Genomic DNA, 22,793 nt, shown 5'->3' with positions numbered 1-22,793 from the left:
GCAGCACTCCCTTGAAATTGCGTGAGATTTTGCATGCAACATGGTTGAAATTCTGGCGTTAAGTGGCATGCCATGAACAGCTGATCCAAAAAAAAATAAAAAAATGCAGATGCATTCAGGGTTTTGCTAATGCTCATCCACAATCTTCTTGACATTGCATCAAGACTATTGCACAACCAACAGTTCCACACTCCACCAGAGTTGCAAGGTGGTTTCTGGATGAATTTTACAGTTAATAGAGAAACCTCATAGGACTCAACAAGGAGGTTTAATGCAATTCTGCATATTGTACCTCACATCTATAACATAGGAAGCACCCATTTGCTCCAAATAGCAGTGGTAGTTGAAAAAGAGCAATTCCACAATTTTCCATGCAAGGTACAAGAAACATTAACCTACTTGTTAAATAAAGAGCATTGCTGCCTCCATCCCCCTTCAGGGACCAATTCCACAACTGTACTACCCATCCTATGTTCACCACAGTAACACATGTCCTTATGGCACAGGTTGCAGCCATTTGGCCCATCATGTCTGTGCCAGCTCAGAGCAATCGCATTCTTCTGTAACTTTCTCTCCACATTCCAATCAGTTCTCCCCTACCTCAAGAGAGTTTTATTGTCACATGTCCCAAAACAGAACAATGAAATTCTTATTTGTGGCAGCACAACAGATATATACACGTGGCACTCTGCAAAACCCATAATAAATAAAATGTTCAGTAATACTAATCTGTTATACACAAAACAGACAAATAAACAAGCAATAATAGTGCAATGTCAAAAATAATAACCCCCCCCACCCCCACAAAGTCTATACAGTTCAGAGCCTTTTTGGAGGTTGCAGGGTTTGTAGCCTGGACATTACTGTTATCAAGCTCCTATCCCTTCTTCCTGATGGCAGGAGTGAAATGAGCGTGGCTAGGGTGGCGTGGGTCTCCGATGATGCTGGCTGCATTTTTGAGGCAACTCTTATACATCCTTTGATGGTGGAGAGGTCAATACCTTTGAGGGGCAGGGCAGTATTCACCTACACCAATGACAATTTGCCAATTAATTTACCAACCAGCACAGTTGACGTGGGAGGAAACCAGAGCACATTGGTGATACAGGGAGAACATGCAAATTGCACACAGATAGCACAGTAGATTAGGATGGAACCTGGATTGTTGGGACAGAGAGAGCAGCCTTGGCATAAACTCATTTGTTATCTCCCCTCTTTAATCCTTGTTACAATAAAACCATATACCTTACTTTTTGACCAAATGCAAAATAAAATAAATCCTTCTCATTAACTATATTTCGACAGAATATTATCCATCTTTCAATTAAGCTTAGCTTTCAATTAAGGAGCCTCGGCTCTCCAGTTATAAAAAACCCACCAAAACCTATGCAAATTTACTTGACCTAAAATTTTCCATTTCCATCTGTATTAATCTCCTCTGCACCCTCTCCAGTATATGATAACTATTTTTGGCTGTTGACGTGTCATTAAATTATAATTTAAGTAAATTGGTATATAATTTGAGTTTAATTTTCCTGCTTTTGGACCCTTTGCTTTGCTTAATTGGAAACATTTTTCTTAATGTTATTTTATCATCCACCGTGTTGAGCTACCCTGCTACCAATGAGGCTCTGTGTTCATCCAGTGCAAGGTCCCTTCAATATCTTACCTCACTACTAGTTTCTGGTTTAGTTTATACATATTGTAGACACCAAATAATTATGAATATTCAAAGTGGAGATAGTTTAAATATTTGAAAGGGAATATTGGTTTGGGGAACAAGAGACAAGAGTATTTAATTGTCATTTGCATAGAAACAAGCAATGATATTCTCACTGACATAGAAGAGGAGTTGAAGTAAGTACCGATCAACCATGATCATATTGAATGAAAGGGAGGTTTGAGTGGACGTGGTCTCCTGCTCTTATTTTCTTGTATTCGTGTAACATGGAGATCATACAGTAAACACCAGCCTCCTCTGAACCTTGTTAACCAATCTTATTTAGACTATTTTGAATATGATAACACACTCACTGTACAAGTCAGTCTTAACCATGAATAAAAATCTGTAAATGCAACAGTGGAAGGCAGGGACAGTGTTGTCAAGGTAAAGGAGGCTTTGAATTCAGCCTACATGCAAAATACTATGAACTCCGTAGAGGACAACTAGGGAGAAATATGAACATAAACAGGGTTTTTTTTTTGTAAGTCATAGGAGCAGAAGTAGGCTATTTGACCCATCGAGTCTACCCTGGCATTCAATCATTTTATCTTTCCCTCTCAACCCCATCCTCCATAACCTTCGACACCCATATTAATCAAGAATCTGTCATTCTCAGCCTTAAAAATACGTAATGACTTGGCCTCTACAGTTGTATGTGCCAATGAATTCCACAGATTCACCATTCTCTGACTAAAAAAAATCCTGCTTATCTCCTTCCTACAGGTATAACTAAAACAATTATTCCACACCTCTGTTCTAAAAGGTATGTCCTTTTATTCTGAGGTTATGTCCTCTGGTCCTAGACTCTCCCACTAGTGGAAACAAACTCCTCACTTCCACTTTATCCAGGCCTTGCAGCTTGCAAATGTTAGCTGCCAATCATAAACAAAACACAAAATCACACTATCCCACAGAGAATTATTTTGCAACTGAAATAAATGCTCATCTGATTTGTACTTCTGCATGGAGGAAGACCTTGCAAGTTCAACCTGTAGCTTCCAGTCTCCCATCAGTGAATTGTGCAGTGTCATTCGCAGTCTGCGCTCAGTCTTTGATTTCCGCTGGGATGGTGAGGAAGACCAACATTCGAGAAACAACATCTAATGTTACATCCAGGAACATAGCAGCCCTATGTGACAGCCCTCAGGACTAAGTATTGAATTCAGCAGTTTGAGATAACCAAACTTTCCTGTTTGCCAGAACTCTGTTGATCATCCACCTACCTGCTCACTAACAGAAAATATTCAACAGGTCAGGCAGCTCCTGCAAAAAGGAATCAATTAATATTTCAAGTCAAATATTCTTCCCACATTTCCACCATTGTCTTTCCACATCCCCCAAGATTCTCAACAACTGCAGTGTTCTGCGTGTCACATTTCTTCACGGGCAATTTCTATCTCTCAATCTCATTGATTTTCTATTTACATTTCTCTGGAAAGATCAACTATCACAAACATTTATTTCCCTCCATGGACACAAAGTGCTGGAGTAACTCAATGGATCCAGCAGCATCTCTGGTGGAAAAGGATAGGTGACGTTTCTCGTTGGGTCCTTTCTTCAACCTCAGTCGGAAGAAGGGTCTCGACCAGAAACTTCACCTATCCTTTTCCTCCAGAGGTGCTGCATGACCTGCTGAGTTACTCAAGTACTTTATGTCTATCTTTGGTATAAACCAGAAGTTACAGTTCTTAGATTCTTCATTCATTTCCCTTCCTTTGACAGTACAACGTAGGCAATCTTAAATTCAACCCACTCAGACATGGTTTACTTACTTGTAAAAACAAGGAACTGCAGATGTTGGTTTATTTTTTTTTAAAAAGACAAAGTGCTGGAGTAACTCAGCAGGTTAGGCAGCCTCCCTGAAGAACATGGAGAGGCGACGTTTCGGGTCGGGACCCTTCTTCAGACCGAGTCACTCCAGCACTTTGTTGTTTTATTTGTTTATTTTCTTCATCACTTCCTCTTTTCTGTTCTAAAGATCAATTTTTGGTTTTGGGTTTATCATTGTCTGTGCACGGAGGTACTGTGAATAGCTTTGTTTTTCATGCAATCCAAACAGATCAGATAATACCATAAATACAATCAAGTCACAGTATAATAAATAGAGCAAAGGAGTGCAGAATACAGTTCTCAGCATTATAGCACATCAATTCCATAGTTCTGAAGTGTGCTCCATTTTATAGCTTAAACATTCTGTTCCACTTTCCACAGATGCTGCCCAACGTGATGACATTCCCTCGCATAATTGGAATTTGTTTTATCTTTCTTTGGCTTCAACTATTGCTCAGCTTACAAGTTGAAAGTTTGAAATTGTCCAACTGGGTATTAGATTGCACTAAGTCATGTCATTCTCACACACATCCACACTCCAGGTTTATTCTCGAAGATGAAGAAAGACACAAAATGGAGAAAAGGAATAGGTGACATTTCGGGTCGAAACCCTTCTAGAGAGTCAGAGAGGAGGGAAACTAGAGATATGAAAGGTTCAGAAGAAATCAGACCTGGCACCGATGACGGATTAAATTTAAATTTTTATTTAGGTGTCTATTAGACACGTTTAGATGTCTATTTCCCAATTACAGCAGTAGGTCAAAATGTTTAATCCTTCTGCAATATGTTAATAACCATACCAGCTACTAAACACAATGCATGGAATGTGGTCATGCTAATTTTAAATTAAAATTTTCTTTCCCTATTTTCAATTTCAATAAAATTAATTGACTTCAACGAATTCAGATGAAGATAAATCATCTAACAAACATACCATGATATTTTATTTGTGCAGCCAATTTAAGAATAAATGAATTTATATGTGCCAACTTTCAAGAACAATGCTCAAGTTGTCCTTCGAAGTCTTTGCAGACCCCAAAATAAGGATATCCCAAGATGGTATGCGAGTGAAAATAATGTCACAAGTTGCACACCTCATCACCTCATTGAAGAGGGGGAGGAAAAAATACAAGTCATATTAAAGAGTACAAAAGATTTAACAGTGGGTTTGTGTACAATGTTTTGTAAAGTTTTGCTGGAGGGTAATGAGCTCATAGCTTATATGTTCTAGGAGCAGAATAAGTTCATTCAGCCCATCAAGTCTGCTCTGGCATTCAATCATGGCTGATCTATCTTCCCCTCTCAACCCCATTCTCCTGCCTTCGCCCATTCCTACTAAACAAGAATCTGTTAATCTCCGCCTTAAAAATATCCAATGACGGCCTCCACAGCCTTCTGTGGTCATGAATTCCAGATTCACCGCTGTCACCACCATTGTGAGGTACACAATGTTTCCATTTCAAAGAAAATTTGATGTGTCATGCTGCTTGTATGATGGTATTTCTTACACACATGCATTTCTTTAGCTGGTATTTTTCAGTTTGATAAAAAAGGCATTTTTTCCCACAATAGGACTCACCTTTTAGATAACTAGTCCCTGCCCTTAACCAGGTTTAAACTGAAATTACAGCCTTTCCAATGAGTTTACAGACAGCTGACTGGTTTATAATTACCAGTTTAATCCTTTCTGAATGGAAGGATTCCAGTAGCTACCTTTCAATTCACTGGCCCAACCTTCAATCCAATTGAACACCATTTACTCACTGACTTCCCTCAACAATCCAAATCATTGCCGTGAGTGTGCTGCCTGCAAGTTAGATTGTCCTATTTTTTGCTAACCTGTATCTTCATTTACTAGTTAGTTGCCCACCATTTTTTTTATTGCCACCGACATGAAAATAAAACTGAAGTGACTAGTTACCATTCCCGCCACTTGATCATTTAACACAATGGCCTTTTCACTTGTAATTGAAGGCAGGTCTGGAGCTTCACCATATACATCTCAGACCTGGTAAAAGATTTGAAATACTCATTGTCAGTTTCATCCACCTCTCGACTCCACATTAATGGAACTTAATGTTGTTGAGATTTTTCCGTGTTTAAGCTGTGTCGGAATGGCAGAAGGCAAAGGAATGAATGGCTTTTCATTCCCGTGCGAGGTAAGAATTTGTGTGGGATCTACTATTGCAAATGGTGCTGCAGATGTCAAGAAGTGTTTAATTACTTTGATTACGTGAAACATGGCAACGTCTTTAAGTGTTTTTTGACATTTTAATCTTAAAAATCTTTCAGTTAAATACTTTTGAATGTCAGAAATTAATAGTTTTTGAAGCCAAAGGCAGGTGGATTTGCCAGTTTCAAAGAATAAATCTTTAGCATAATAACAAGGAACTCCAGATACTGGTTCATACCAAAGATCCAGGAAAGTGTTTGGTTTGGTTCTGAAGAACGACTGCTGAAACAGCCAAGCTGGGGTTCTAGGATTAGGTGGGCAAACAACAAGCATTGAGAACTAGAGATCGCAGGAACAAAAACAGATCAGACAATCCAGCCCTTTACGAGAGGCATGACATGCCAGATAAAGCATTGGTAAAATTTAGGTAGGGCCTAAAATAAACATTGAGATACCAGGAAATGGGAAATGGTAAAAGGAGGTAATTGTTCACACATCTTATATTGAAAGGTCATTTACCCAAAGCTTTAAACACCAAGCAAGTCATACACGATGCAAGACATTTTGCATGTATACAATTTTTGTTCATATATACAATCAGAACATGAAAGGGCTTTTAAAACATGCCCTTTTTATGTTGTAGGTATTGGATTTGATGCCAAGAGTTATTATATTTTTCAAATCATATCATTAATTCACAATGGGGAATCTCCCATCTTTCATCACAACATTCCAGCCCTTCCATTTCATTGACGATGTACTTACTGTTGGGCAAAGATCAGAAAATTCCCCAGATGAACGGATTATATTTACAGTCATCATTGTTTCACTAGTTTCAAAAATAATTTTACTGGATTTGGCAGTGTTACACTTCCTGAATATTTTCTCAGAAGCAATTTACAGTTCTTAGTCCTGCTCCAGCCAATCTGGAAACATTGTACTGCTTCATAAATAGGCACCAGTGCCTCAGGCTCACAAATATTCCATAAACAGTCTATATTTACACACATATAATTTTTTTTTTAAACTTTTGAAAAGATTTGCCTTGAACTGATTTTTGATCAAAGGATATATCTGATATATTTTGGTTTAATTTTAAAATTAGTTAATCAACTCCATACAGAGACCATATAAAGCCTCCACAGATATCTTGGGCTAATATTTCCACAGATTTATCGCCCAGAATATTTACTCTAATTTTGTTCCTAAATGCCCTACCCTTATTGAGATTGTTGGCTAAATGTTGACTCTGCCAGTGCTAGCTTGCATCTTTCCTCCTAAGCCCTCATATAGTATTTTCATGTCTCAATTAAATTTGGATCTACTCTGATAGATATTTGCTGCAGTTCCTCTACAAGTATATACTGTAAGCGAAGGAGAGAGCACAGGAGGATGAGGGGTGATTGTACAAGATCATGAGATGAATAGATAGGGTAAATGCACAGTCTTTTACACAGAGTAGTGGAATCAAGAACCAATGATTTGGTGGAATGATTTAATAGGAACCTGAGAGACATTTTTAAAAAGAGCACAAAAAGTAGGTTCAAACTGCTGGAGGAGGTAGTTGAGGCAGGTATTATCACAACATATAAAAACATTTAGACATGTACATAGGTTTATGGGCCTAGGCTGGTGGGATGTGTAGATGGAGCACATCAGTTTGCGTGGGCAATTTGGGCTGAAGGGCCCATTTCCACACTGTACGACCTATGAGAACAAAGTCCTCTACAATTTAAAGAAGGGTTCCCAACCAAAACATCACCTATCCACGTCCTCCAGAGATGCTACCGAACCCGATGAGTTACTCCAGCACTATGTACTTGTTCACAGTACTCCAGGTGTGTTCTCACTGACACCATAAAATGTAACTACAGTAAGTATTTTTTTTACACAGTGACTGTCAACCCATTTACAATTAAATCCAGGATTTTATTCAGGTTGCCACTTTGGTTCCTTCAGATTTCAGCTGCACACAATACAAAAGCTCAGAGAAAAATTAGGCTCCTTTAAAAAAAACAGTTCTTTGGCCGTTTTGGGTTCCGATTACCTGGCTCATTAAAAATAAAGGTTGTATATTTGGAGTTGAATTATAAAAGCAACTTCAATACACAAATGCTGATTGGGTCCCAAAACTTCCTCCATTCCTGCTCTACAAAGTTTCCTTCCTTTCCCACCCACCTTGATTAGTACATGTGCCTGATCCCCTCCCCACACCAATTCTAGTGACATCACTCCCCAACCCCCACCCCCTTCCCCACACCAATTCTAGTGACATCGATCCTTTGTTTGGGAACTGCTCCATCCAAGACTGCAAGTAATTGCAGTGCATTGTGGCCATCGCCCAAATCATCAGACCTTCAGTACTAGCTGCATCAGCAAGGCAACCAGCATAATCAAGGACCAGTCTCACCCGTCACTTCCTCTTCTCCCCTCTCCCACCCATCAGGCACAGAAGTTTGAAAATGCATACCCGCACATTCAGCGAGAGTTTCTTCCCGGGATCATCAGGCAACTCAACCGTCCTCTCACCAGCTAGAGTACGGTCCTGACCTTCCAGCCACCTCATGGCGACCTTTGAGCTACCTTTAATCAGACTTTAATCAGACTTCCCACCCCAGGCAGACGTCCGTCTGACACTGGAGGAGCTGCACGCCGTGGTCAACAAACACCAGACGTCTTACCCCGAGGCATTTACCACCATTGCTGGGGACGTCAATAAGGCGAACCTCAAGAAATCACTCCCCAACTTCCACCAACATGTCTCCTGCTGCACCAGAGGACCTAACACCCTCGACCACTGCTACACCACCATCAAGAATGCCTTTCTTTCTATCCCTCGCCCTCACTTCTGTAAATCCGACCATACCGTGGTGCTGCTTCTTCCTGCCTACAGGCAGCAATTGAAGAGCGCACCCCCAGAAGTGAGGACAGCACAGAGCTGGTCGGGGGAGGGGCAGAAGAACAACTCCAGGACTGTTTGGAGTCTGTAGACTGGGCAATGTTCAAGGACTCGGCAACGGACTTGAACGAATACGCCACAGTCGTTACAGACTTCATAAAGAAATGTGTGGAGGACTGCACCCCTACAAAAACCTTCCGAGTGTTTCCCAATCAGAAACCTTGGATGAACTTTGAGATCCGCACTCTTCTAAAGTCCAGACACAGGGCATTCATGTCCAATGATACAGTGGCCTACATGAAGTCCAGATACGACCTTGGTAAGGCCATCAAAAAGGCCAAAAGGGACTTCTGCTCCAAACTGGAGGATGAGACAGATGTTCAGCAGCTGTGGCGGGGCCTGAATGCAATCACCTCCTACAAGGCGAAACCAGGAGGCAGCTCGAATGTCGGTGAAACATCACTCCCTGACGAGCTCAATGCGTTTTACGCACGCTTTGACAGGGAGAATACTGATGTGCCTTCGCGATCCCCCATTCGCTGTGATGGCATTTCAGTCTCAGTCAGAGGCCGACGTCAGGAAATCCTTCAGAGGGGTGAACCCCCGAAAAGCACCTGGTCCTGATGGTATACCCGGTCGTGTTCTAAAAACCTGTGCGGACCAACTGCCGGGAGTTTTTACGGACATTTTCAACCTCTCACTTCTGAGGTCTGAGGTCCCCACCTGCTTTAAAAGGGCATCAATTTATCGCAGTCGCTGCCTCAAAAAGGCTGGCAGTATCATCAAAGACCCACACCATCCTGGCCACACACTCATCTCCCTGCTACCTTCAGGTAGAAGGCACAGGAGCCTGAAGACTGCAACAACCAGGTTCAGGAATAGCTACTTCCCCACAGCCATCAGGCTATTAAACCTGGCTCGGACAAAACTCTGATTATTAATAACCACTTTCTGCTATTTGTACTTTATCAGTTTATTTATTCATGTGTGTATATATTTATATTATGGTATATGGACACATTTATCTGTTTTGTAGTAAATGCCTACTATTTTCTGTGTGCTTAAGCAAAGCAAGAATTTAATTGTCCTATACAGGGACACATGACAATAAACTCACTTGAACTTGAACTTTATCGTGCACTAAATAATACACCCTTTATTCTAGAAACATAAAATAGATGCAGGAGTAGGCCATTTGGCCCTTTGAGCCAGCCCTACGAGCTAAATCCAACTCTGTGGCAGAGAATTCCACCGATTCACAACTCTCTGGGTGAAAAGGTTTTGTCCTCATCTCAGTCCTAAATGGCCTACCCATTATTCCTAAATAGAATATAGAATAGAATAGTTTCTTTATTGTCATTGTAACATGAACCATGTACAACGAAATTGTAAAATGTCAGCCAGTCAGTGCACCATTCAAACATTTCTAAAGCTAACGATACATACAAAGTAAAATATTTAAAAAGATAAACAACTAAAATAAATATCATAAAAATAGCATGCATAAACACCCAGCCCTACATCCTTCTGTCGATTTCATGTATGTATGTATCGCCCCTGCGTTCCTTGGCGGCTACATTTAGTGCCTTTATAGCAGTGGGGTAAAAACTGTTTTTAAGTCTGTTTGTCCTTGTCCTTGTAGATCTGTACCGTCTGCCTGACGGTAACAGTTCAAACAGGGAGTGTCCGGGGTGGGAAATGTCCTTTATAATACTCTGGGATTTTTTGATGCAGCGGGAACTGTGTAAGTCCTCCAAGGTAAGGAGAGGGCATCCGACAATCCTCTGGGCATTGTCAATGGCCCTCTGGAGCGCTTTCCTCTGAGCCGCTGTGCAGCTGGTGTACCATACGCATACACAGTATGTTAGGAGGCTCTCAATGGAGCACCGATAAAAGGACAGCAGCAGTCTCTGAGTGATGTCCCCAAACTGATCTCTAATCCTGTATCTGTACACTGTGGATGGCTTGTTTGGAATCATATAGCCTTTTTTTTGATTGGATAGCATGCGACAAAAAGCTTCACTGTACCACAGTACGTGTGACAATAATAAAATAAACTAATGACACTTGAGTGTCCACTCAAATTTAATGTTTTTCAATTGTAATTCAATGCTGTGTGAATTGAAACCAAAAGTACATTAAATATTTACATTCATATGAACAGCTATTGCCATTCCCCAAAGAAAATGTATTTTCAGTTCATTTCACAAGACAGCACCAATGGTTTTGGCTTATTCTAAATTGCCAGACCATTAATTTTCTTTGCAAGAGCGGGCAACACATTCAACAACATTCATATAATTGTTAAGTTCCAAATAATGGTTTTAGGAGACTCAGTGATCAATTTGCAGGGATTAATCAGGCATGTTGGCAGATTTTTCGAAACAATGAAGTCACTCTGGCAATTTAGCAAATGATGTGGAAAATGCTCAATTTATGGTATCTTGGACGAACAGATTTAAAAGCTGCATTCGCTCAAACTTGATCTGCGTCAAAAAACTGAAAATATCACAGATGGCAAACAGAAATTAATACTAGACACAAGTAACTGCAGATATTGGATTCTTGAGCAAAGCACAAAAGTGCTGGTGGAAATCAGTGGGTCAGGGAGCATCTGTGGAAGGAATGGATAGACAATGTTTCAGATCACGACTCTTCTTCAGAATGTTGGGGGGGGGCAGGGGGGGGGGGGCAAATCCTGGCAAGGGATAGGTAGAAACAAGTGGGGGGGGGGATTAGCAGATGGGGGGAGTTAATGACAAAAGCAAGAGATTAAAAGGAGACAGGTAAGGGTGTCGGAAAAGGAAAGAGTGAACTGGTAAACCGAGGAAAAGATGTGGGTGGTAGAGGTTGGGGGAGGGGATACAGTGACGTATGGGACTCAGGCAAGGGAGATGAGCATGGCTCCAGCCAACAGGGATGCATCATCATCCCATGTAGTGACTCTTAATGCTTGGTTTAATGAAAATGCCGTGAACCGGTCACGCACTCAAGATCTGTGTCACTCATTTAACATCACCATCCGAGCACCAGCAACAGAGGCAGAAATCTAAAAAGAGAAGAATGTGCACTTCCTCGTAATTTTGGCCACAATTCAAGGATTAAAAATAAACTTGCAATTCTCAGTGAGGTTGCAGTGCAGTATTCAGGAGCAGCAGCATCATTGTCAATTTAGAATATGGAATTGGTCCAAGGTGTGGTTAATATCTCTCAATTCAGTGCTGCTATAATATTGCAAGAGATAGTTTTCAATTAATGGTGCAATCAATACACTGAAAGATGTATACCGATTTTAGTTACTGTGCATACATCAAAAACACATTTATTTAATTGAAAAAAAAGCAGCTATTCTAATTCACCTCACAGCTCTCTGCGACAATATGCCGCGATGCATTTTGAGCAGATTCTGAAGTGGAAAGCGCAGAAATCATGAAAGAAAAGAGCATCTGAAATCTTTGCCAACAGAATGCTAGGTGCCTCCAACAGACTGCTATTGGTACTGATGGCAGCAAACACAAAAGCAACATTTAAGCGATATTTAGACAGAACTAACAGGGATGGAGGGATGGAGACCATATGCAGATGGATGGGATTCGTTTAAATTGGCACCATAGGGCATATGGCCTGGTTTTACACCATTCTATGATATATGCTCTTAAATCCTTTTATAAGAGTAAGAAAAGGAGTATGGAGTTTGTACGTTCTCCCTGTGATCGCGCAAGTTTTCTCCAAGATCTTCAATTTCCTAGAAACACTCCAAACGTGTACAGGTTTGTAGGTTAATTGGCTGGATGTATGTGTAAATTGTCCCTAGTGTGTATAGCATAGTGTTAATGCATGGGGATAGCAGGGCGGTGCTGACTCAGTGGGCCGAAGGGACTGTTTCCCCCTGCATCTCTAAACTAAAGAGCTTCTATCCATTCAATCCTCTCCAGAATCACTGGGAGATTTGAGTTACATTATTTCAGATTGAAGCAACCTCCTTGACAACACCCCTCAACACTCACTGCAATTTTTGTCGCTCCACCTAGTTTCCGGCTGAAATCGAACTAATCTAAATGACTAATGGAAAACTGTGCACAAGTTCCCCGTCCTCCAATAACACGCCAGCCTTGGCCATTGAACCTCAGTACACAGTTGGAAAGAAACACACGGGGAACAGGTTATTTCCCACTCCCACCAGACACCCCAGCTCTCCTTCCTTTATCCGTTTACATGCCTCGCCCAGTCATTAGCTAGACTCATCAATCACCCTTCCTCCACCTGGTGGCATCTGTCCAACATCCACTTACTCATCCATCTGGGTTCCTACTCCTTTGATTTGACCTTCCCATCCATTCCCTGGCATAGAAACTAGTGGCACAGCATTGCAGATTTGTCTTATGTTGTCTACAACCAATGTCAAAGGATTACGATGAGAGGTAAATGATTCAACAGGAACCAGAGGTGAAACGTCCTCATACAGCTATGGAATGAGCTGCAAGAGGAAATAGTGAAGTCAGGTACAATAACATTTAAAAAAAAATATTTGGACAGGTACATGAATAGGAAGGTTTTAGTTATCAGTCTTCTGAAAGGTCCTTCCATAAGCTAGGGTACTGTCTGGTTCACTTCTCCCCATTTGCAGCCAATGGTCTTTGTCTATGGAATGTGTTTTTTTTTCAAGATTAGTTTAGTCTAGAGGTACAGCGTGGAAACAGACCCTTCGGCCCACCAAGTCTGTGCCGACCAGCAAGCCCTGTACACTGGCACTATCCTACACACTAGGCACAATTTACAATCTTTACCGAAATCAATTAACCTACAAAACCTGCAAGTCTTTGGAGTGTGGGAGGAAACAAAGGGAAAACCCACGTGGTCACGGGGAGAACGTACAAAGTCTGTACAGATAGTACCCGGAGTCAGGTTCGAAAATGTGTCTCTGGCACGGTTAAGGGCTTGTCCCACTTTCACGACATATTTCAAGACCTCTGCCAAGTTTGCCCTTGACTCATACTCGCAGCATGGTCATCACGAGGTCTTAGGTAGGTCGTGATGCTATTCGTAGGTACTCGTGGTATCAAGTAGGTCGGGGTGTTTTTCTAGCCTGATGAAAAATGTCCACAAGTAAAAAAGGTCATGAATTAGGTCGTGAAAGTGGGACAGTCCTTTAAGGCAGCAACTCTACTGCTGAGCCACCGTGCTGCCCACTGGTGCTCTAATGCTGAGAACTATATTTTTGCACTCTGTATTTTCCCTTCTGCTCTACCAATTGCACTTGAATGGTCTGGGGCCAGGGATTTACACAACATGCTGGCGATACTATGCTTTTTCCTCAAGTTTGCCTTAAACTGTTTACTCTGTATCCCTGGCCTTCGCTTACAGTGACAGAGCTGGGAATAAAGCGTTTGATGCCAACTGTGTAAACAAACACACACCCTCTCAAACACCACCTCCCCACGTGGCAGAGTCGGCAGGACATGATCCACCTTTGAACCCACAGATCCAGCAGGGTAGAAGTTGGCGTGACAGCGCAAGAACACACTCCTTGCAAAATATTTTTCATCACAAAATTCACCATCTTTAACAAGAATTTTAAGTTTCTTCACCAGTTGAATGGAAACACAATTAATTATAAAAAAACTGTATAAAGTTGAAAATGACTGTAGAAACCAGCTTTAGTTAAAATAAAGACCTCAGGTGAGAGCCACATGATTACAGTAAACATTCACCACAGGGCTAAACGTGTGATTTGGTCCACATTATACATTTCAAACGCATACACTCTCATTTGCAGCAAGTGTTCTTGTAACGATTCAATAATACACATAATAAAAAACAAATTCACTCACCACAAATTAAATATCACATTGTTCAGCCTATATTCATTGTTCAGCCCATGAGAAGGAGTTTCTTCCCAGAGGCCATTCGGACTGTAAACTCCTATCTCACCAGGGACTAACTTTACTGAACGTTTTTCCTTCCGTCCACAATATTTAATATGTAAAATATGTGTGTGTTTATGATTGTGTTTATAGTTTGTTTGGTTGTTTGTTTGTTTGTCTTTTTGCACAAAGTCCACGAGCATTGCCACTTTTCATTTCACTGCACATCTCGTATGTGTATGTGACAAATAGACTTGACATTCTACCATCAACTTAAAATAACTAAGCAATTTGCAGTTTTTACTTCTGCACTAGGCACCTACAATAATTCCCAATTAAGTAATGTCTCATTTATTTTAATTATCTACTCTGTTATAAAATTGTTTTCTGCAATCTCTCACAGCTGTCACCAACTGAGCAATCCATGTTCCTCCGATTCCAATCCTCATTTCATCCCCAAATTTCTGACAGTGGACATCCTCTCAGATCTTTAAACCCAAAGCTTCAGAATTTATACTTTGACCAGATTTCTCTTCTACTTTCTTTGTATAGAACACTCCATAAAACTTATTTATCTGAGCAAAATTTTGGTGACCATCCCAAATTTTTTGTGGGTTAATGCCAAGTTCTCTTCCATGTTGCACTATTGAGCAATTTAACCTTACACGTATACATAGACGTGCTATTGTTACCACATTAAAATAGTGACAAAACAGGCACCAATGATTGTTTAAAAAGACAAAATGTTGGAGTAACTCAATGGGTCAGACAACATCTCTGGAGAACATGGATAGATGACTTTTCAAGTCAGGACCCTTCTTCAGTCAGTCTAAAGAGGGGTCCTGATTCAAAACATCACCTATCCATGTTTGTCAGTGATGTAGCCCTCAGAGTTAATCCAGAACTTTGTGTCTTTTTTGTAATCCAACATCTACACTGATTATACATTTTTAAGCTCTCTAGTTACTTTAAAAAAATGAAGTAAATTGTCACACACAAGGGAATCGCAGATACAGGAGTAAACTGCCACACTACCTCTCAGTCAGGTATGCAAATAACAAGTCCTGTTTCAGATCTTATAAATCACCACCAAACAAGCCAACTCTCTCTCTCTCTCTCTCTCTCACTTACTTTCTTTACAATAAAGCTCCAAATCAAAAACCTGTTTGTTTAAAACAAAAACATTTTCACATAATATAAAATGACATTTACTAAAATCAATTTAGGTACCTTAATCGACTTCCTCCAAGTTAAAATGTCCTCTTCCAGGTTTTCAGGACAGCAACTTAGTTTCTGAGCTACACCTGAAGAACTTGCTTTCAGAATAATGGCTGTTTCAATACAACCAACTTGCCAATCGGGTCTTTCAACTTTTTCTCCCCCCTTTCCTTTGCTCTCCTCCACAGCACAAACAAACATATAATGTATGTCACCTCGATGACCAACGAAACCCTAGAGGGGAAAAAAAAGTACTTCCTACTTCTTTTGGGCTGGGATGGGACTAAAGTCACGTGACACCAGGTGGAGACAGAAACATCACCACTTTGTTCTTTCTCTACTCCAATTACTAAGGGTTCATTTAAATGTTCTAGGGTTACACTGTGAATTAATTAGTGCACTTTGTTACAGTGCTGAAGTGGAAAAACTTTACAAAATACAAATCTTTTAAACTGCATTTATTTCTTGAGAAATAGAATTAAAAGAAAACCAGAAGCTGCACCCTTTTGCATTTGAAGTTAAATAGCCTGCAGGTAATCACAAACAATTGCAAGGGACGAAACAGACTCAGATAACAAGGAATGCTGAGATTTGTGTGTGTAAAATTAGTTTTTCTTCAAAGGTGTGACTCTTTCCCCAGTTTTGCATGAAAAGGTTAGATTAGGTGTTGTTACTAGGTAACAAATGAACCCTGTTTACACATTTAAGGCAGCTGGTTTGTGTGAGAAAGGGTTGTTGAAAGATGCAGGAATCTGAAAGGATAGCGATTATCAGAAAAATAGCAAAACAACAATCTTTTCCACAAATTCTGATAAAAGTTTGATTTTTCGTGCTGTTCTTGTCTCTTGGGAAGATAAATTTCCAGCTGAGGTGCTGTAATTTGAGCACCAGTTGCCTGTAAATGGCCTCCTGCATGTTAGAATTAACAATGGGCGTCTGGAAGCCATTCGACAGCAGTGAGCAGTTGATTTTAAATTGAGTTTGATCCTTAGATAAGGATTGAGTTTAAATATCATGAGGAGAAATCCAGAACCCTGCCTAACTTTCCCTCCCTCTCCTAAGTAAACACATCCCCATTTTCCTTTTAAACCCCTCCCTTCGTTTTACCCCCCCCCCCCCCCTTTCCATCCAAATCCCTCCCACCAACTTTACATTTCACTCTTCCTTTCGTCATCTGATATCATTTTGCCTGCTTTCTACCTCTGGCCTTTGTTCTGACTCTATTCATCTACCACTGAAAAGCCCCTTATCCACCTATAGAAACATAGAAACATAGAAAATAGGTGCAGGAGTAGGCCATTCGGCCCTTCGAGCCTGCACCGCCATTCAATATGATCATGGCTGATCATCCAACTCAGTATCCTGTACCTGCCTTCTCTCCATACCCCCTGATCTCTTTAGCCACAAGGGCCACATCTAACTCCCTCTTAAATATAGCCAATGAACTGGCCTCAACTACCTTCTGCGGGAGAGAATTCCAGAGATTCACCACTCTCTGTGTGAAAAAAGTTTTCCTCATCTCGGTCCTAAAAGATTTCCCCTTTATCCTTAAACTGTGACCCCCTGGTTCTGGACTTCCCCAACATCGGGAACAATCTTCCTGCATCTAGCCTGTCCAACCCCTTAAGAATTTTGTAAGTTTCTATAAGATCCCCCCTCAATCTTCTAAATTCTAGCGAGTACAAGCCGAGTCTATCCAGTCTTTCTTCATATGAAAGTCCTGACATCCCAGGAATCAGTCTGGTGAACCTTCTCTGTAACTCCCTCTATGGCAAGAATGTCTTTCCTCAGATTAGGAGACCAAAACTGTACGCAATACTCCAGGTGTGGTCTCACCAAGACCCTGTACAACTGCAGTAGAACCTCCCTGCTCCTATACTGAAATCCTTTTGCTATGAATGCTAACATACCATTCGCCTTCTTCACTGCCTGCTGCACCTGCATGCCTACTTTTAATGACTGGTGTACCATGACACCCAGGTCTCGTTGCATCTCCCCCTTTCCTAATCGGCCACCATTCAGATAATAATCTACTTTCCTGTTTTTGCCACCAAAGTGGATAACCTCACATTTATCCACATTATACTGCATCTGCCATGCATTTGCCCACTCACCCAGCCTATCCAAGTCACCTTGCAGCCTCCTAGCATCCTCCTCACAGCTAACACTGCCCCCCAGCTTCATGTCATCTGCAAACTTGGAGATGTTGCATTCAATTCCCTCGTCCAAATCATTAATATATATCGTAAATAGCTGGGGTCCCAGAACTGAGCCTTGCGGTACCCCACTAGTCACTGCCTGCCATTGTGAAAAGGACCCGTTTACTCCTACTCTTTGCTTCCTGTCTGCCACCAGTTCTCTATCCACATCAATACTAAACCCCCAATACCGTGTGCTTTAAGTTTGTATACTAATCTCTTATGTGGGACCTTGTCGAAAGCCTTCTGAAAGTCCAGATATAACACATCCACTAGTTCTCCCTTATCCACTCTACTAGTTACATCCTCGAAAAATTCTATAAGATTCGTCAGACATGATTTACCCTTCATAAATCCATGCTGACTTTGTCCAATGATTTCACCACTTTCCAAATGTGCTGCTATCCCATCTTTAATAACTGATTCTAGCAGTTTCCCCACTACCGACGTTAGACTAACTGGTCTGTAATTCCCCGTTTTCTCTCTCCCTCCCTTTTTAAAAAGTGGTGTTACATTAGCTACCCTCCAATCCTCAGGAACTACTCCAGAATCTAAAGAGTTTTGAAAAATTATCACTAATGCATCCACTATTTCTGGGGCTACTTCCTTAAGTACTCTGGGATGCAGCCTATCTGGCCCTGGGGATTTATCGGACTTTAATTCATTCAATTTACCTAACACCACGCCCCGGCTAACCTGGGTTTCACTCAGTTCCTCCATCTCATTTGACCCCCGGTCCCCTGCTATTTCCGGCAGATTATTTATGGCTTCCTTAGTGAAGACAGAACCAAAGTAGTTATTCAATTGGTCTGCCATGTCCTTGTTCCCCATCAATTGGTCTGCCATGTCCTTGTTCCCCATCAATTGGTCTGCCATGTCCTTGTTCCCCTCTTGTCAGACCTTGTCCTCCCCCCACCTCTCTTTTACAGCTTTCTCCCCATTACTTAGAATAGTAGGCCAGAGTCTTAGAATAAAGGGGAGGCCATTTAAGACTGAGGTGAGAAAAAACTTTTTCACCCATAGAGTTGTGAATTTGTGGAATTCCCTGCCACAGAGGCCAAATCACTGGATGGATTTAAGAGAGAGTTAGATAGAGCTCTAGAGGCTAGTGTAATCAAGGGATATGGGGAGAAGGCAGGCAGGAGTTATTGAAAGGGTACGATCAGCCATGATCACAATGAATGACTGTGTTGGCTCAAAGGGCCGAATGGCCTCCTCCTGCACCTATTTTCTATGTTTCTATGTTACTCCTATCTGAAGGAGGATCCCGACCCAAAATTATATCTGTCCATTCAATCCATGGGTTGCTGCCTGACCCATTGACATCCTCATTACTTTGTGTGTTATCAGAACTCATGGCCATGAGTTACAAAATGCTGGATAATCTGGGACTTTTATTCCCTGAGTGTAGGAGCTTGGGGGTTAGAAATTCATGAGGGGCATAGATAAAGTGGATGGTTACAGTGAATTTCCCTGGATCGGGAAGTCTAGATTTAAGTTTGTGTTTAGGGTTATTATTATCCCATGCACTGAGGTACAGTTAAAAGCTTTGCTTTGTATTCTATCCAATCTGATCAGATAAAACTAGAGGACATAGATTTAAAGAGAGAGGGGAGAGATTTAAAAGGACCCTTTGGGGCAAGTTTCCACACAGAGGGTGGAATGAGCTGCCAGAGGAAGCTGTAGAGGTGGGTGCAATAGCAAATGTTTAAAAGACAATTATATGTGTACATGGATTGGACAAATTTGGGGGATATGAGCTAAATGAAAGCAAGTTGGCCCAGTTTAGCTATAAAACCCGGTTGGCAAGGATAGATTGGGCTGAAAGGCTGCTTCCAGGCTGTACCGATAACTGATTCTGAGACCTCAAAGAAAAAAACTCCGTCCTTGAAATCAGAAAAGAAAAATAGGAAAAGCTGGTAATTTTCCCACATTACAACATAATTCCAAACATTTTCAATAAATATTACTTTACTGGAGAAAATTCCAACATTTTTCATTCCACTGGACATCTCGTATGTGTATATGACGAATAAACTTGACTTGACTTGTGGATGTTACTCCATGTTACACCATCTGCCATTCTCTCAATACCTTTGCAACGTTCCACCACAGAGTAGACAAGAATGTCTGCTTGACCACCCAACCTCCCCCCCCCCCCACCTCCCTCCAATTTCTCATCTACTGTCCACTACTTGGTGATATTCTTTTGCTGTGAAAAAGCCCCCACCTCCGCCCAACTACCACCTGTGCACTGGTGACTCTGTCCACTTGCAGGCTGCCTCTGATTTCATGCATTGCTTGTCTGGCATTCAGTATTGATTGAGTGGAAATATCTGCTAATTTAATGTCACGGTAATATTGCTTTCAGTTTCAACCACAAACTCTGTTTCTCGGCAACTGACTCCACTTCCTCTCATAGAAACAAGGAACTGCAGGTGCTGGTTTACAAGGAAGGACACTTCCTCCAACTCTCCTCTCCTTGGGATTATGGATGAGGCAGAACCAAACTGCTTTGAAGACATAATCTGCAGTTCCACTTTGCCCTCTGCCTTCTCCAAACTCAATTTTTAAGAAGGGTCTTGACCTGAAACGTCACCTATTCATGTTCTCCTGTTCAATGCTGCCTGACCCGCTGAATTACTCCAGCATTTTGTGTCTCCACTTCTTCTCCTTGGAATGATGGTTGAGCCAGAACCAAGCTGCTCTGCAAACATAATCTGCAGTTCCACTTTGACCTCTATTGTCTCCAAACTCGAGGCAAGTTAATTGCTTGTCCACAACATCCATTTTCATCAATGTCTTTGCCACCTCCAAACTCTACCATTCCAATGAGATACTCCAGCTACTATTGTCCTCAAGTGTAGGATGGACCTGCAGATGCTGGTTTAAACCGAAGATGGACACAAAATGCTGGATTAACTCAGTGGGACAGGCAGCATCTCTGGAGAGAAGGAACAGATAACGTTACGGGTTGAGACCCTTCTTCACTCTTGACAAGGCTCTTGACCCAAAACGTCACCCGTTCCTTCTTTCCAGAGATGCTGCCTGTCCCGCTGAGTTAATCCAACATTTTGTGTCGACTATTGTCCTCAATCTTGACAGTATCCAAAGCTCAGGTGTCTGTATCCAACTTTGCACCAAAATTTGCTCACCTCCCACCCACTGACTTAGACTGGTTCTGTGTGTGGCAATGCGTTGATTAAAAAATCTCACTGTGGTCTTCAAAGATCACAACTTTCAAGGTCTCACCTCCTCTCCTTTCCTGTCACCTTTCCTGCCACCTTTGCAACATCCCGTGTACAATGCTCCAGGTTTCTCTCCCACTTAGGTCACTTGAGTAATCCTGATTTATTTTGTTCCTCCGTTGACTTCATGCCCAGATTTCCTCCGAGGCTATTTTATTTCTAATCTTCTATGTTCTTCTACCTCTCTCTCCCTTTTTTTATGATCGCAAAAAAAACCAGCCTTAAGCCCCTGTCCCACTTAGGCGATTTTTTCGGCGACTACAGGCGACTAGGCTGTTGAAACATGGTCGCGGGGTGATGCCTATATGGTCGTGAGTAGTCTCCTCAAGCCGCCTAAAGAGTCGTAACGTTTTTCTGGTCGCTACTCGATTTTGAAATGTTCAAACCGTAGCTTGACGTAGCTTGTCTTCTCCTGTCGTAGGTTGTCGCCGGGATAACGCAGGTTGTCGCCAGGTGACATTGGTTGTCGCCGAGTGCTGACTTTGTTGAATTCCATTGCGCACTACCTACATCAACCGACGACAGTTACTGACAGGGTCGTTGCTTGTCATAGCTTGACTTTGGTTGTCGTAGTTTGTCGCCGACCACGTTTGGTGGCCGACTAGGAAAAGGGGAGATGCAGCGAGACCTGGGTGTCATGGTACACCAGTCATTGAAAGTGGGCATGCAGGTGCAGCAGGCAGTGAAGAAAGCGAATGGTATGTTAGCTTTCATAGCAAAAGGATTTGAGTATAGGAGCAGGGAGGTTCTACTGCAGTTGTACAGGGTCTTGGTGAGACCACACCTGGAGTATTGCGTACAGTTTTGGTCTCCAAATCTGAGGAAGGACATTATTGCCATAGAGGGAGTGCAGAGAAGGTTCACCAGACTGATTCCTGGGATGTCAGGACTGTCTTATGAAGAAAGACTGGATAGACTTGGTTTATACTCTCTAGAATTTAGGAGATTGAGAGGGGATCTTATAGAAACTTACAAAATTCTTAAGGGGTTGGACAGGCTAGATGCAGGAAGATTGCTCCCGATGTTGGGGAAGTCCAGGACAAGGGGTCACAGCTTAAGGATAAGGGGGAAATCCTTTAAATCCGAGATGAGAATAACTTTTTTCACACAGAGAGTGGTGAATCACAGAGGGTAGTCGAGGCCAGTTCATTGGCTATATTTAAGAGGGAGTTAGATGTGGCCCTTGTGGCTAAGGGGATCAGAGGGTATGGAGAGAAGGCAGGTACGGGATACTGAGTTGGATGATCAGCCATGATCATATTGAATGGCGGTGCAGGCTCGAAGGGCCGAATGGCCTTCTCCTGCACCTAATTTCTATGTTTCTATGTCGCCTGTGTGGTCGTAGGTGGACGTCCTAATGGGTCGCCGGTTGTCGGTAGCTTGACGTTGACCAGGTGGTAGGTTGTCGTAGCTTGTCGCAGACATTGTCGTAGGGGGGGTCCAGTCTCCGCTTTTTCGGCGACCTGCTACGACTGTGACATTCGCCGAAAAAATCGCCTAAGTAGGATGGGCTCTTTGGAGTTTTTGGACTCATAAGATTCAATGATTTGATATCACCACTGTATAATGTTTGAACATAGAATATAAAATTTAGAACAGTACAATATTTGTACCGAACATGATGCCAAGTTAAACTGATC

The 22,793-nt window shown here is 41.8% G+C and overlaps 1 protein-coding gene across 1 annotated transcript in view; it reads right to left on the bottom strand.

Annotated features, from left to right (window-relative positions):
* The window catches only part of atp8b1 (ATPase phospholipid transporting 8B1), a 142,264-nt gene extending 126,300 nt beyond the window's left edge, over positions 1-15,964 (bottom strand). The window contains exon 1 of the mRNA XM_033033018.1: positions 15,720-15,964. The gene's annotated coding sequence lies outside the window, so the exon portion shown is untranslated. The remainder of the gene's footprint in view (positions 1-15,719) is intronic.
* Between the last annotated feature and the right edge of the window lie 6,829 nt (positions 15,965-22,793).

The sequence above is a fragment of the Amblyraja radiata genome, chromosome 1 (assembly GCF_010909765.2).
Source record: "Amblyraja radiata isolate CabotCenter1 chromosome 1, sAmbRad1.1.pri, whole genome shotgun sequence".
Taxonomy (NCBI): Eukaryota; Metazoa; Chordata; class Chondrichthyes; order Rajiformes; family Rajidae; genus Amblyraja; species Amblyraja radiata.
This window is presented reverse-complemented; position numbering and strand designations above follow the sequence as displayed.